The sequence below is a fragment of the Diachasma alloeum genome, unplaced genomic scaffold (assembly GCF_001412515.2).
Source record: "Diachasma alloeum isolate Michigan unplaced genomic scaffold, Dall2.0 Dall_scaffold_00904, whole genome shotgun sequence".
In the NCBI taxonomy this organism is placed as follows: domain Eukaryota; kingdom Metazoa; phylum Arthropoda; class Insecta; order Hymenoptera; family Braconidae; genus Diachasma; species Diachasma alloeum.
In genome coordinates, this window is record NW_021681022.1 from 59,733 (window position 1) to 76,333 (window position 16,601).

Consider the following 16,601-nt stretch of genomic DNA (forward strand, 5'->3'; position numbering starts at 1 on the left):
ATTACTCATAAATTAAACTTTCTCATGTGCTATGTATGAAAATGTGTCTAACATTACGTCTCACTAATGCTTCTCATCGATGCATTATTTAAGTAATTTTCCAGTGAAAATTTCAAACTTTCTTTCGTGCACTCGCCAGTTAATTCCCGAACTTTTTTAACTATACGCATCACATTTTGTTTACTACTTTCATCATTCGTGAGTAAATTATTGTACTCAGTCACGAGGGCTACGCTCCTTTCAGCTACATCATTCGTGACGAGGAGTGACCTTACAGTTTCTGATGCCTTCATGTAATCCTCCCTCTCCCTCCACATTATTGGATCGGTATCCAGGAATTTATAATCTAGATTCAAAATTTTGAAAAATGCAATTGTGTTTTGGGTCACCAATTGATCAAGACTCAACTCTTGGATGAATTTTCGGTCTTTTATTTCTGATTTTCTCTTCTTTCTTTCATTCTCAAGTGCCAGACGAGATTTTAGAGCCTCGCACATTCTTCTCTTCCACTCTAAACTCAAGCTTTCATCGAAAAAAGCGAGACCAATTAACTCTTCTGATAAATACCAGAGATGGTTTCCGAATTTTTCAAAAGCAGCATTGCAGATTCTTGATAGTGATGAACTCTGATCAGCTGCTAATTTTTTCAACAGCGCCAAATCATTTTTGGGAGCTTCGATTGGATTTAAAGCCGTGAACCAACTCTTCTGGTATAAAAGAACGATGAAAATACAAACACATCTTAAACCTGTTAGCTCATGAGAGGTCATGCGGAATTGGTCTCTGAAGATGAAGATTTTCAGCGAATAAATAGCCTTAGCCATTCACCTGGCATGATGAATGGGGCCCAGTGCTCGGAATCGATTTCCATTTGGAATATCTCCTCCTAGGAACAGCGCTACTAGCTCCAGAAACTCTCTATAGTCTTTTCTGATGTGGTTAATCTGCAAAGTAACAAATGAAGAGGTGGTTAAGTTCGACATTCTGGATTGAGCGAACTGATAATGAATGTTTTTGTAATTCTTGATAACTAACCTTTAACTGTGACTGCGCAAAAGCAAGAGCATCATTCGCTTCGTCCTTAACTACAGCTTGTGTACTGACATCTTGTATTCCTGGTGAAAATTTTTCTTTATCAATATTCTTCCAATGCTCTTGAAATCTTTTAAAAATACGGATATCCGGCCCAGAAGTTGGCCCCATAGAAGTTTCGAAGGCAGATTTTAGCAGCAGTTCCAGGACATGATGCCGACAAGCGAGATGTAAAAGATTTCTGCCTAATAGTTGCTCCAGTACGATACATGTGCCATTTGTACTACCCGTGTTACTGGCTGTAGTATCAAAAACCATGGCAGATATATCATCGAGAACTTTCCATTCATTCAGACATTCAAAAATGGCATTTGCCTGCTGTTCACCAGTTCCTCGTTCAAGTCTTGGGATTCCGAGCAATTGCTCTCCATCCTTGCCGGATATGATAACGGGAAGACGATCGACTTTTTCCAATTTATTTTCGGGTGCCGATAGTTGTTTACTGTCCCAATGAACGGTGGTGAAACTGGAGGATCCGTTCATGACACTATCTTTAATTACGTTACTCAGAGATTTACGCTGTATCCTTCTGATTCGGTGGGACGTTTCTCGGCTTAGATGAACGTCCTCTAGACTGATCCCGACTGTTATAAGGGCCGTTGCTAATATCCGTGCGGCCATCCGATCACTGACTTTGGCGCGGTCCAATACGGAAGTAAGATCCGGAGTCATAATTTTCAGTTTTTTCGACCCGCTAGGCTGCAAGTTGTACTCAAAAAGACTATCAGTTTCTTCATTATCTTCAATCAGCGTCAATAACTCCTCAGTATCTTCATCTTCGTCAAATAGATAATTACTGTAATTGCTGAGAATTCCGCTTGGCTCCACTGAAAAATAAGCAAAATTTACTGTTAAAAGTCCATATACCACTGCTATTTCCCAGTCCACCAAGAGGTCTAAAAGATGTTACTGTTGGCCTTCGTATTTTCGAGCATGCTGATTACAATTATGACAACTGCTTTTGCAAAAACAGGTTCGGTCTGTTGGTTCAGAAGGATTTTATTGTTTGAGCGACAATTTTGCAAGAACGCTTAACCAAATTTTGTAAACAAGTAAATATTCCTCATATAAAAATACACATTTTTTCTCGTATCACTTTTTGTCCTACGTATGATAGATAAAGAGGTATAATAGGTGGCAGCGAAACCGGTAGGGCGTTAACCTTTGCGCGTGATGCGAGCGCGTTCCGAAACGTTTATTCGCGAACTGGTTAACGACAGAAAAATGTTATTGACAAAAAAAGTTCAGCATGGAGAGATATTTCAAATTGGTATTCTGATATTTCCGTTCATTTACAGTACTTAATGAGATATTGACGTTTTTGTGCTGGATGATCTGACAAATTAGTGGTCCGGTTAACATCCAACCGTGATTATTTCAGCAACTAATGCACTCAGGAAATAATTTTGAGTAACCAAATATATGCATCATTGAATGAGAAACATTTTGCCTTCATCGCAATAGTTAATGAGATGATCACGAAGATAATCACGAATGAATATCGGCCGGAACATTGATTTGCCTCATTGACTACTGGAAATGAAGACAAGCTGGGGTTGACGCCTTTGGGTGGAACTCCTTTTGCGTTATTTTTTTTTTTTACATAGCTATTGAAAGTAGGCTTCCGAATGGATTCACAGGAATTGTCTTTTGAAATATTTAACAAGTGAATGTCACCTTAAATGATATGAAATTTTTCATACGTGTTTCCCCTAAACCAAATAATTTCTATAGCAAATAACTCAATAGGATGAGTAACTCAATAGTTGTCGAATTTTTCGCAACAGAAGGAGACAATGGAGTTTGGAAGAAGAGGGACCTCACTGAGATAATCATTAGGTATAGTGATAAAGAGAGAAGAAAACCAGTGACAAAGTTTCCAGAAAGAAAAACCCGAGAGTAAGAATTTTTTAAATCAAGTAGTCACAAATTTCAACTGAATTATGAAAATTATTCAACAGTTTGACAGATGTAACTGTGGAATTACACCCGCTGAGGTTATCAAAGGGCACAAACATTGTATCTATTCAGGCTTTCTGGTAAGTTAGATTTTCCTCAAAACTTTGATTAAACTTCCTTTAAATCAATTGCGATAATTACAGGTGTCCTCCACTTGTTGAATATCTGGAAAGTCAATTGTTATGGATCCATTCTGAAGCCTACTACCACAGAAATTCGTAGAACTGAAAAAAAAAAGAAAAAACTACCAACGCAAAAGGCCCCCCATCCAAAGGCCTGAACCCCTGCTTATTTAATCGGAGCGCAAACAAGAATTCTGAGAGAGAAAAAGAAAACTGAAAAATGTCTATACTTCCCATAAAGGGTATATAGATTTCTTAAGGAAGAATACACTGAAGCGAATATTTAGAAAAAAAATAAAAAGAAAATCGGATGTATAGTATTGGAAATATTCAGGAAAATCGATTTGGATACAAAGTTGAATATCTCCTAAACTAATTATCCGGTTCAGCCCATCTTCAATACAAAACATTGTAGTGGTCGGAGGTAACTTCATGCGAAATTTCAATCTGATATGTTCATTTTTTTTTAAAATTAGAGCGCGTACAAGAATTTTGAGAGAAATAACGAAAATTGGATACTTTCTATGAAAGGTACATATGTTTTTATTTCTTCAAATAGAAGACATAGAGACGAATATTTTGAAAAAAAACGAAATAAAATCGGAGAAACAGTTTTTGAAATATTCAAGAAAATCGATTTTGATTCAAAGTTAAATATCTCCTAAACTAATCATCCGGTTTCGCCCAGCTTCAATACGAAACATCGCTGTGGTAAGAAGTAACTTCACGCCAAATATCAAATGGATATATTCATTTAAAAAAAAACGAGCGCGTACAAGAATTTGAAGTGAAAAACGGAAACATTGAAATATTTCAAAAACTTTGAATGAAGAGGTATATATATTTTAAATGATATAGATAAAGGACATTGAGACAATTTTTTTAGCACAATTGAACTGAAATCAATTGGATAGTTTTCGTGATATTTTCAAAAAGCGATTTAAAAACAAATGTCGATTTCTCCAAAACGGAAGGGCCAATCGGGCTGAACTTCAGCGCAGAGGTAATCCTCATTACTCCCTGTAATCTGACAAAATTTCAGCTTTTTTGGAATTAGTTTAGTCCTTTTTTTGTTCAATTTTCTAAAAGTTGACCATCGAGTGGACCCAACTTGACCATCCGCACATACACACATGGTCCTCAAACTTCGTATTTTCGCGTTTCAGACCATTCTACATCATTTCCAAGTCAAATTAGAGAAACGAAAAATAGAACGATTGTAAGGCTTCCGTTGGGAAGCAAAAAAAAAAAATAAAAAGCTCCATTTTATCAATCATTCAATGGCAAACATTTATCGTTAAAAACATTTTCCTTCTCCTATCCACGATATCTTCTCATTTATCATTGTTGAGACAAAAAGTCACATAATAAAAAATGTTTACTTTTACATAAGTAGATCTTTTTGTTCAAAACTTTTTTTCCTATGTTTAACTGTTTTTGCTATCGTGTTTTAAACCGTAAAATTGTACAAAGAAATCGACCACACCTGTTTTCAAAAACATAGAGACCAACAATAAAATATTCTGGGCTTTCTCAAGGGATACAGAAAAATCATCATTAAGAAAACTTCTTAAACAAAATAGTCATTACTATGTGGAAAGATGGGGAAGTTTAAATGAAAAGCAACTCGTACCTTTTTCCAGTTCCCCAGCCTGTGATTGTTCATTAGGGTGGCCCATTTTACGGGTATTCCTGAATATTTCTGATTTCGCCTCAAAAAATGATTCTTCAGTTGATAAAATACCCCTGTGAATTTTTTCATATTTTTAAACTGCATTTTGATGGTTGCGCCGTGTGTTTAAACTTTGACTGACATTTTTGACCTACTGGCAGTAGAGGTCATAAAACTTGGGTAGAAGTTAAATATTCTCAATGATACGTCCGTGTCAGGTAGTAAGTATGGCTCCGAGTGAGGGTTCGGGTGTGTCACCCAGGTAATATGTCTCTTACAGTTGCAAACAGTACCCGGAAAAGGCTTTAGAAAAGGAGAAACCTATTGTTAAGGTACTAGTAACTAATTTTTTTTTTAATGGATAGATATTGACACGTAGATCCAATTTTTTCAATGGTTTTTTCCATTTCGAGTGGGGCGCATCTAAGAGAAACACTTAAAAAACCTTTCAAAGGCCTTTTTACTGATTTGTGAGAAAATGGTCAACTTTTTTTCAATTTTTTATAAAATTTATTTTCAAAGTTCTCAAAAAGTTCTACATTTTTTGTCTTAGGTGTTTTCTCGTTTAAGCACGTCCTGAGCTAGTAATTTCAATTAGTTTACAAATATTATTAAAAAATGGAAGTACTAGTGGCTTTTTTTCTTATATACCGACCGATATTTTGTAATATTTGGTAGAAATTTTGTAAATAGTTTCCATGTTTTTGGATGATTCATTCATAAAAGAATGATAATAAAGGACAAACCTGTGATAACTGGTTCGTCAGTAGCGCTACAGTTGGCAGAATGGTGGTAAGGCAAATGTCAAGTACTAATGTCAAGGAGTGGTGGAAGAGAAGATTCCATTCATTAGATCAGCGAAATAATCCTTCAACATTTCATGTAACAATTTTTTTAAAACTTCGTCTTTGTTTTTTTTGTATTCTTTAGTCTTTGATTATTCTGAGACTATATGTTCTGGGATATATTGAGAATTGGATAGTCCTCATAGGCACAATATATTTTTTTAATCTGAAGGAATACGTATGAAATTAATCAAAATGGTTCGAAAAATAATGATATAAAATAGAGTTGAAGGGAATAAGTATAATTGACCTTCTGAGTTGAATAAACGCTCCCAGGATTCCTTCGGATTAAGTTAAATTTGTCTAATGCCTTTTTTGTTACAAATGTAGTTGACACTTCTTTCAAATATATGGGAAATATAAAATTCTCAATATATCAAAAATAATCAAAGAGTAAAAAATACAAAAAACCAAAGAAAAAGAAGTTATTAAAAACTTGATACATGAAATATTGAAGAACAATTTTTCTGGCCTAATGAATGGAATCTCCTCTTCCACCACTCCCTGACATTATCGTGGTTTTTCCTTGAACCCTTCTGCCGCCTGAAGCGTATTACTGACGCACTGTAGTCATCGTAGAAAGTTTTCCTCTTTTATTATCATTTTTTCATGAATGCATCATCCGAAAACATGAAAACTATATACAAAATTTCAGCTAAATTTTAAAGCAGCTCTACGATGCGAGTTCAGTTCCTTCCCAGCGCAGGTTAGTTTGGCAGGTCAAATTTTTTGCCTAGGCTCAATGTCTGTGCTTACGACTGTTGTAAAAGCACCGCATGAGCCGGACACCTGTCTTTACTGGAAATTTAGGAATTATGTTTCGCATTTTTTTCACAATTCTCTTGGTGGGGAAACAAAATTTTTTTCTTTGAATTATTGTCAGATAGTTTCATAATCCATCAACCGAATGGGGATGAAAAACGGCCAGATACCCCGCGTGCTAGAGACGTCTAAAAATCACTGAATTGAGTAGAAATGAGGATTTTTATTTTGATAAGTAATAAGTTTTCTGTTGAGACAAAAATTAATTCTGTTCTTAAACCTCCCTCTGAACGGTTCACGAAGGGGAAACACCGAGGCATGTAATAATTGAGTCTTCAAAAAATTATTGACACATGCGATCTCTACGATGTGTGTAAAAGTCCATAAGAAATAAAACTACACGGCGCAACCTTGAAAAATGATTCAAAAATTTTGAAAAAATTCACATGTACTTTCCATGTCATTGGTTATGCTTATCAAACACGAAAATTATGAAATTCAATTTTTTTTACATATGAGCCATCCTATTCACCATCTTGTTGAAATAGATCTATCTTGAAAGAATCTGAATTTAGCTTAATTTGGTCCTCCATAGTTGCCCGCATATCTTCCTCAACTTGTCCTAATATGTCATCCATGACTTCATCACTTATAATAGAAAATTTCTTCTGATTACATTCGATAATTGCTTTATTGTTCTCGTAAACTTTTTTGTAATCAACATTTTGCACTCCCAGCTTTTCGTTTCGCCAAGGCATGAATAGTAATATTTTCTCTCGATAATAGTTGGCTGGGTCTTGTTTTAGGCTGTATCGCCGGTATCGAATAACAGCAGTTTGTTCTCGAAGTTTATATGTTCTCTCTTCCTCGTCATCATCATCGTTTTTCTCAACATCATTCGATGATTTTTTTTTACGTTGTTGATAATTAGCTGCGTAATCAGCAAGACAAATATTTCCATGTTCATTGGTTCTGTCCGCATATTTATTGAACACATCAGGCATGTATATATCAGTAGAATCCGCATCGAGTTTTTTCAAAGTATCTTCGGATTTTAACATTAGAATCCGTTCTGTTATTGGACCAGTGTTGATGAACGGTGTCTTTCTACTTTTTTTCGATAACGATAACGATAGAGTATGATAAGCTACCTCTTGTGAGGACATTAAATTACCATTAAGAAATACATTGGCAATTTTTCGGAATTTTCCTTTGACACTGGTATTATTGTTATCACAATCGATAGCAGCTTCTCTCAATAGTTTAGATAAACCAGCTTCAATTTTACTGATGTAATTAGTCACATAACTCATTACTGCATATTCATCCAGTACAAATTGCAAATCTATATTTGATTCAAACAATTGTAAAATATCTTCATTATAAGAATTAATATTCACCTCCAAACTGGATCTTTTCAAAAATACACGTTTCTGTTTTAATGTGCTACGAATAGCAAGGATATATTCTTCCTTAGACATTTCCAACTTTTCTAACATTTCATCATAACTCATAAATGTTTTCTTTTTATAAAACTCATTCACTAAGGTTTCAATTGCTTCAAACTTTTTCGATGCAACTTGATGTTCATTCAATGGTTCCATTATCATTGTTTCCTTCATCATCGGATATGGAATATGGAAGCGACATTTTTTATTCTTCTGTCCTTTATAACAGCTATGACCATGCTTATGCATTTGCAACTTGATGTACGGATTTTTTTCATCATATTTACACGTGAGAAACCTATCAATAAAATTAATCAGTTGACCATTGCTATTTGCATCACTATTACACTCATTTGGGGAATTCCTTCAACCACAGGAGCATACGTTCATGTGGGCTGCCACGTTGTTGGAATGCAACTCTTTGATAGCTGTCCTGAAGTATATATTCTCCAAAAACACTTTGTTTTTGTCTCAACAGCCACATAAATTTTTGAACCTTATGATCGAAATATCGTGCGCAGGTCACTGGGTCATTCCGAATCAAATCAGTTTTGATATTATAATCCAAATTATTCGCTTCCTTTATAGACAACGTTGTATCCTTATCACTGTACTTCATTAAAGTCTGCAATAATTCAGGCCAATGACTCTCAGCAGCGGATAATGTTAGATAAAAAGTAGGTTTACCCAATTGGCGAATCATTGCTAATAGTTCTTTCTTCTTATGTTCCCAATATGTTGGCGAGGATCGAATGAATTTCAACATTCTAAATCCATCATCAACNATTAAAGTCTGCAATAATTCAGGCCAATGACTCTCAGCAGCGGATAATGTTAGATAAAAAGTAGGTTTACCCAATTGGCGAATCATTGCTAATAGTTCTTTCTTCTTATGTTCCCAATATGTTGGCGAGGATCGAATGAATTTCAACATTCTAAATCCATCATCAACATCAATTAAGTTAGAACGAAAATCAGCATCTAATGCTTTGGCAACATTGATGTTATCATTGGCACTTTTCTTATTTCTCCTTAAACATATATTAATACTGGATGAACATGATATTTCTAAATTTTTTTTGGCCATGAACAAAATTCTCGTAGGAATGCACGAACGTCGATCATGACGTCTCACCTCTGATTTCACACGATCTGAATAAGAGATTGATTTCGGTAAATTGAACGAATACCCTCCAAAATTTTTTCGAAAACATAATTCATCCAAGTCTTCAATTTTATGCCATGCTAATGGATATTTATCTTGTCCCGGTGCGACTATTTTAACAATTGGAGCATAATTCTCAACGATGTCCGCATTATTATCAACCAGCAAGACCTCATCGTTATTTATTTGTGAAAAATCAATCAATTGTTCAATTTCCCTCTTCTCTTCTTTTGAATTTTCAAGGATTCTGTCGTGCTCAACTATATTGGTGATATCATAACTTGATATACTTTCAATTTTTGCATCATCAATAATATCATTAGTGTCAACTATAAAATCCACTGGCTGATTATCATTCTCATATTTATGAATATAGTTGTTGTCTACTTTAATAGCGTATTTTTTGTACAGTGGTGTAGTGATTAGAAATTTTAATGCTTCACAAATAACACTGGGCCTGATAGATTCAAACATGTAATCACTTTTGTGACTAATATGTCGTTTCAACTTCAACTGAATTGTTTGCATCTCATTGAATTTGCGGGGTAATACTTGGAGCGATATCATTGATATCGACTTGTATATTCACTACACTACCTTTTAGACCTAACTGTGGATTTAACGCATATGGCTTTAATGCCCGAATTTGCATAAAATTTAATACTGGTGCTACCATCCTTTCTTCAAGATCTGCCAGTTCTGTTACACATTTTGGTATTTGCCTGAACTGGAGACCATTGTTGGTTGAGGATTGATGCACTTATCCACGATATGGCCTGATTATTTATCTGTTGTAGCAGACTGGCCTGATTATTTGTCTGTTGTAGCAGACTGACTGATTACTTGTTTATTTATAATTTTTGTGAGAATGAATGTGTGTGTTAAACTAGAAAATGCTTAATATTGCTTCAGAGATCTCATAATTTCGGAAGCTTCAGAAAATAATCGTTAATTGCTTATATGTTTGAATTTTTGTAATTGCTTGAGTAGTTATTTGAACCAGTAGTTGTTTTGAAAAATTAGTAGTTTGAAATGTTGCTGTTTTCCTGCTGTTCCTTGCTTTCTGCTTTTGGTTGAAGAAATCCATATTGGAATGTGTTGCTAATCTGAGGAATTTTTTTTTGTGTTGAGTTATTTTCAGATACTGAAACCGGGACTGAAATTTTTGTGTGAATGGTTTTATCAAAATTTGTGAAAATTTGAAGATAAAAAATTCGAGTCATACACTGACACTCACACACGTTTGAGGAATGAATTGCATGACTACTCATTACTCTTGTGAATACAACATAGTCGCCAGAGAAATGTAACAAACACTTTTGAAAATTTATCATTCTATAGAATCAAACAAGTGTGTGTAAACCGGGACTGTTCTTCAGCGTCGATTTCTGTGACGTTTAGCTGAAAGAACAGACTGGGGCCCTCCCTATGTGAGATCTTACAACTCGAAAATTTTTAATTCATTACAACTCCCACACTCAAGAAACCTGAAGTTGTAATACCTCAAATAGTCCCCGGTATGATTGCCGGGGCGGCAATCTTTTCGCAGAGGGAAGTAGTGTTGCGTATCCCCCTTCGGATTTCTTTTCTTTTGTCAATGATCTGGGTCGAGACACGCCCCTAGGAAAGACAGTCATTTGTTATCAACATCAAGATTCCTTCTTATCTTTGGAGATCGATCTCACGACATCTTCATCCTGTGTTACTCTTCACCATTTATTAAATAAACCGCCCCAACCATTTTATTTGTTGTGTCCCGTCTTCTTTAATTGAATGCAATAGTATTATGAAGAAGTCCATCAACAGTTCTCAGATCACCGTAATTTGTGGCTCCTCTAACATGCAATAGAAGTGGAGATGATATAATTAAACTTGACTTGGGGATATTGAATACATTCGACCAAGTACATTAAATGATCTTTTTCGGAGTTTCCATTGACCATTGACCCAAGTATAATAATGTGGAATTTCTGTATAAGCATATCGTCTTGCTGTTTCGTCGTATGCATTTAGGTGAAAATATTCAAGAAGTTTATTTGATGAGCGATTCATAGCATTTCTAATGCTTTCTTCATTCATATCAACAGGGAGAATAACGTTTTGCTGATTGAGTAAATGAACTTGAAGATGAACAACAGAATGACTTATTTTTTGGATTTCTTTTCCCAATATGCGCCAAACTGCTTCGTTTGGTTCAACATAACGAGCATCAATAAAATCTTTAATTTCATCATGGTAAATCACATTTCCGACGTCAGGATTATCTCTTGATTCCAATGAATGATTACCTATTTCAAGAGCTGCTCTATCGTGCCCTTTCAATACATATTTGAATAAGTATTTACGTGCATTAACAGATGATACTACTTCTGCATTAATGTGACAATTAAGTATGAGCAGTAATTGAGGATTATATGGTACTATCCATCTATTATCAAATACATACCCACCAGCTTTTTCATAGTACAGACCAGTATTCCGTCTCCGATAAGTTGGATAGGAATCTTCATCTATCGTCGTTTTCTCTTGGAAATTTTTAGGAAACTTTTTTGAGCATTTCCCTTTTATTGACATCACTCACTACATGGTCCGTGAATCATATTTTTTTTGACAATCTCAAACAAAGTGGATGTTAGATAGGATCTGGAATTTCAGCTGAAATAATAGAATCAAGTTTCCCTGGCGTTTTTAATTTATCTCGTAGAGTCACAAGAAAATGTACGTGCAATAAGCCACGTTTCTGGGACTCGATGACGTGCACATGTACAATGGTTCTCCAAAGATTTTCGGATCAACAATTAAATCAATGAGATGTCTTTTCTTCATATAAAAAATGCGGGCTGTTATATCTGCCCTATCTGATGGAGTTTGACCTTTTTTTATACTTTCCCTCATTTCCCTCCAATTGGGATTACAAGTCATTGTTATAGATGAATTGGGCTTCCCAAATTTGCGAACCATAGTCATCGTGTCTTGATAGTTTTGCATCATATATCTCGGCGATCCTGTAAAACTCGATGGTAAGATGATGACTCTTCCAATGCGGTTGATGTCTCTACCTGCGGATGTTTCTAGATAATCCAATAAATTAGTAATTATCAGCACGTAATTTGGATTCAAATGTTTCAATATATTTGAATCGATCTTGTTCAACTTTGACATATTGATCAACAACCCATTGTTGAAATAAACGACGGCCTTGAAGAATGACATTTGTGTCATCATTGTCTCGATCTGCCATGCGAAATTTCGTATAAGCAGCTCTACTCACTTTCTCTCCTTTACCAACAGATTTAAGTTTCGTATGCCATGCTTCAGTAGTGGGGATAAAATAAAGGATAAATCCACCGTTCGACTTTCGGATCTGTAGAACTAATTGTTCTTAATTGTTTAGTATCTTTGTCTCGTACACTGAGATAGGCTTCTGGTATTTCTCCGTCTGCCGTAGTGGAAAAAACAGCACCCACTTCATTGGACCGTTGTGGATTATAACGATTACGATCCAAGTCCAATCTCGAGGTCAATGATAAAAATAATTCTGGTAGAGGTACTTCATTATTCATATCTCTCATTCTATTCTGTTGTCCTTGAACTTCTTCATGCATCATTTGATATGATTCAACGTATGGATTGCAATCGCGCATAGTTGAATTTATTATCTGTAAGACTTCATTATCCAATGACGAATCAGTATTCTGTAGAACATTGATTGTTTCTGCAGAATCAAGTTTGTCCTTGAATTCGAAAACAATAAGGCTCCGGTCGACGATTCGAGTAATTCATTAAATTTGCATTAAATGAAGCAAATGAGAAAGAATTATTGTAATATCTTATTCGGTTGAAGAATTTATTGGATTTGGGGTGGGTTCTATCGAAAAGACGTTTCAAATTCTGTGATATTTTAGGTAATGAGGGTAATTTGACTTTACCATGTTCGCAACATTGATTGGATGAATTTTTCTTTTTACTAATAATTTCGCATTGAAAATATTTGGCTTTACAATGTTGACAAATTTCTGTCATTTTACCCCCATAATGTTCTTCAATTTCATTCAGATTCATAATAGATGTAGTTCTTGTGAATTCAGGATCACTTTATTTCCATGGGAGATTTTATCATCAACATTCACACCACACTGTAGTCCTTGTGAAATTTCCTCTGTTCACATTGTTTGTGGATTATCACATGAAGTAGCGTTCATTTTTCGTACCGATTTTTGCTTTGAATTTAAAGTGATCTTAAACATACCATGATTATCCTTATCTAAAATGTATGAGTTCGATTTATTTTTTCTGCTCGGATTATTAAGAACATTGGAATAGTTTGAGATATTATTGAAAGTATTTGTGGACTCAGAATCGCGATTAGTGGCATCTTTATTGATTTGGACAGTTGCTAAGCGAGAAAACTGATATTCCCATAATTGTATGTTATTTTTAACTCCAACATCCATCAATATGTTTGATTGTTTAGAAGTACACTGTGATTTTTGAGAAGAATCAGTCGGATTTGAAGACAAATTTCCAGCAGCATGTGTAGAGCACTTCGTGTTTGTTAATTCAAGTAATTTTGAGTTGAAACGACCAGAAAATCTTTCATCTGATAAAATTTTCAGACCCATATTTGAAGAATCATTGGATTTAACAAATGCCGATTGAGATACCGTTTTGCATAAATCAACACGTGTCTGCAGCAGTCCATTCGGAGTTGTAAAGATTGTAAAATCTTTAGCTAGTTCTGATGATAAATTTCTAAAAGAATTTGCAGCAATATCTACTGAACGCTCCAATCGGGACAATTTACCTGGTATTGGATGAATTAAGTCGCCAACAAATGTACTGGAAATAATTTTTAAGCTTCCATCATTTTGGAATGATAATTTATGAGATGAAATTCGTTTTCTTGAAACTTTCTCTGGTACTTTAGACACAGGAGAGTTCGTTACTTTTAAAGGCTCTTCTTGTCCAAGACGACTGGGAATGTTAGTTGATTCGAGGTTTACGTGAGTTATTTCTTAAATTGTCTACTGGTTGTCTCTGATTCAAATATGTATTGTCAGTACAAATAGCAAAAGCTTGAGATTTTGTTCTTGACTTTGTTTTAGAATTTTCATTGATAATTCCTACTATATCGTCGTCTTGATAATTTGAATTCTTTGGGATTCATTATGTCGTTTTTTTCCTAATCTATGAAAATATATATATTTTAATGTACGGATCAATTAAAATTGAAAATTAAATTTTACAAATTTTTCTATTAATTTCAATCATTTATTAGAATCTTGTCTAATGTTATAATTTTTTAAGAAAAATAAAATTATCTTATTAATGTTAATATTTTCTTCAACTTCTCATAATTTTTTCATTAGCATCAAAACTTAAATATTAATTTTGTCATTAACAGCACAATTTCGATAAATATTTTCTCATTGATATCAAAATTTTTGTTATAAAATCACTTCATCATCATTTTCTCATTGATATCGAAATTTAATATTTCTCATTGATTCTCTTATTAACAACACATTTTTTCTCATTGGTATTAAAATTTTCACATGTGTATATAACTTTTCACATCACCACCCTGAAACAAAAAAAAATGAATTGATCAGAATTTGCATTCAATATTAGTTTAGTTAGTAATATTATAGACGGGAATTCAAAACTTGGAAAAAAGAAGAAAGATTCGAGAGGGGGAGAGACGCATTATTTGTGGAATTTTTTTTTTGCGCCAATACTAATATTGAAGATTAAGTTTATGCCCAGTAAATTTGATTGAGAAAAAAAAATTCCTGAAATTAAGACAAGAATTGAATAAAATTGAAATGGGGATTTTGTATAGCACAAAATCCCCATTTCAATTTTATTCAATTCTTGTCTTACATCAATTTATTTTCCTCAGGTCCGGTTGCACACCAAGCCTTGTTGAGCAAATAAACTGTAGAGTAAAATTTATCCTCGAGATAAATTATATTCTAAGGATCATATTTTCCTTTCAATTCCAAAGTTTATATCTTCCCTTAACTCACAATTTAGTTAATTGGTGCATTTGGGCCTGAGAGAATGTTCATAAATTTCCAGTAAATTTTTGTAGTAGAAAAAGTTATTCTATTAAATTTTTTCGTTAATGTAAGAAGATTTTTAGAATCAAAAAATTTTGAAATAAATCAAAACTAATTCTGAATGGAAATTTTTCATATTGAAACTCAATTTGAATAATGTATAAATAATCAAAATATATACCTCTCAATTCTCTTTTGCCTAGTTTTCCGTTATTCACCAGGAAATTAAAATTACAGCAAAGAATGTAGAACAACAAACATGAAATCAGAAAATATACATAAACTTGTATATGTTCGAGTAGTAAAACATTAATTTTATTGAAGAATTTTTACTCACATGATCCTCAATTTTAACTCCTTCTGATCATAAAAGCACTGTTCTGTAGATAATGATAATAATGAATGACAAAATGACTGGAGACTTAATCAAAACACTGATATCAGATCAATAAATTATAATCAATAAACACCGGAGAACACGATTTATTAGAGTCACAACTCAAAATCATTCATTATTTATTTTGAACACTAAACAACACAATTTATAGATTAAAAACACACATAACAAAATGATTTTCACAATTTTCTGTGAATTTTTCAAACTTTTTTACACCACAAAATTTTAGCTTCAATTAGCGTAACCACCATTTATAAACTATTAACCCAGTGGCTTGGCGCAGTAGGTAAATTTGTTGCCTCACATGCGAAAGGGTCAGAGTTCAAATTCCGGCCGGGTAGAATGGTGCGATCTAACCATTTAAAGTCTTGATTATCATCGCAGTATACCCTAACCGGGTGGAAGCGATGTAAAATAATGCTAAAAAAATTTTATCAACTGTTATGGTTATAATTATTTTTTCGTCAATCAATCAATCATCATCAATTCAATGACAGAGGAAAAATTTACCAGATAAATCGCAACATTGTATCGATTTTTCATTAATCGAAAAAAAACAATCGATTGATCGATAATCGCATTTTAATTTACAATACAATATCCCTAGGTTCTCTTTTAATATATTAGATTCAATTCTCGTCTCGATACCTGAAAATCGAAAACAAATGACAAAAAACCTTGCTCTTTTAATCATAAGACAGAAACCAAAAAAATTTTTTTTTTGAAAAAACCGGCCAAGTGCGCCTTTGTAAACATTCTATTTTTCAAAAAAAAAAAAAAAATTGTATTGTTTCTCACAAAACAAATTGAAAAAATGTCGAGGAACCATTTCAATGCGTTGTTGTGGAAAAATGCCCGAGTACTTATTTATGGATAGTTGTTTCTGGGAAATTGAAAAAAGTGCAGAAATAAGGAAGAGGGCCAAGTTCATGAAGTTGAACTTGTCATTTTGAAAAACCACAGAATTTTTCATAACATCTAGAAACAATTTCAGCTTTTTTCTACAGTTGGCTTATACTGTTGCAAATTTTATAAATTTGAACTCATCAATGCCAACTCAATATTGTCTATTCCTGT

General features: G+C 33.8%; 1 long non-coding RNA gene across 1 annotated transcript; it reads right to left on the bottom strand.

Annotated features, from left to right (window-relative positions):
* Nucleotides 1–14,574: 14,574 nt before the first annotated feature.
* Nucleotides 14,575–15,787, bottom strand: LOC107045261. The gene is made up of 3 exons (XR_001461422.1): nt 15,465–15,787; nt 15,309–15,326; nt 14,575–14,649 (listed from the first exon to the last, which is right to left on the bottom strand). It is a non-coding gene; the product is annotated as an uncharacterized LOC107045261 (long non-coding RNA).
* Nucleotides 15,788–16,601: the final 814 nt, after the last annotated feature.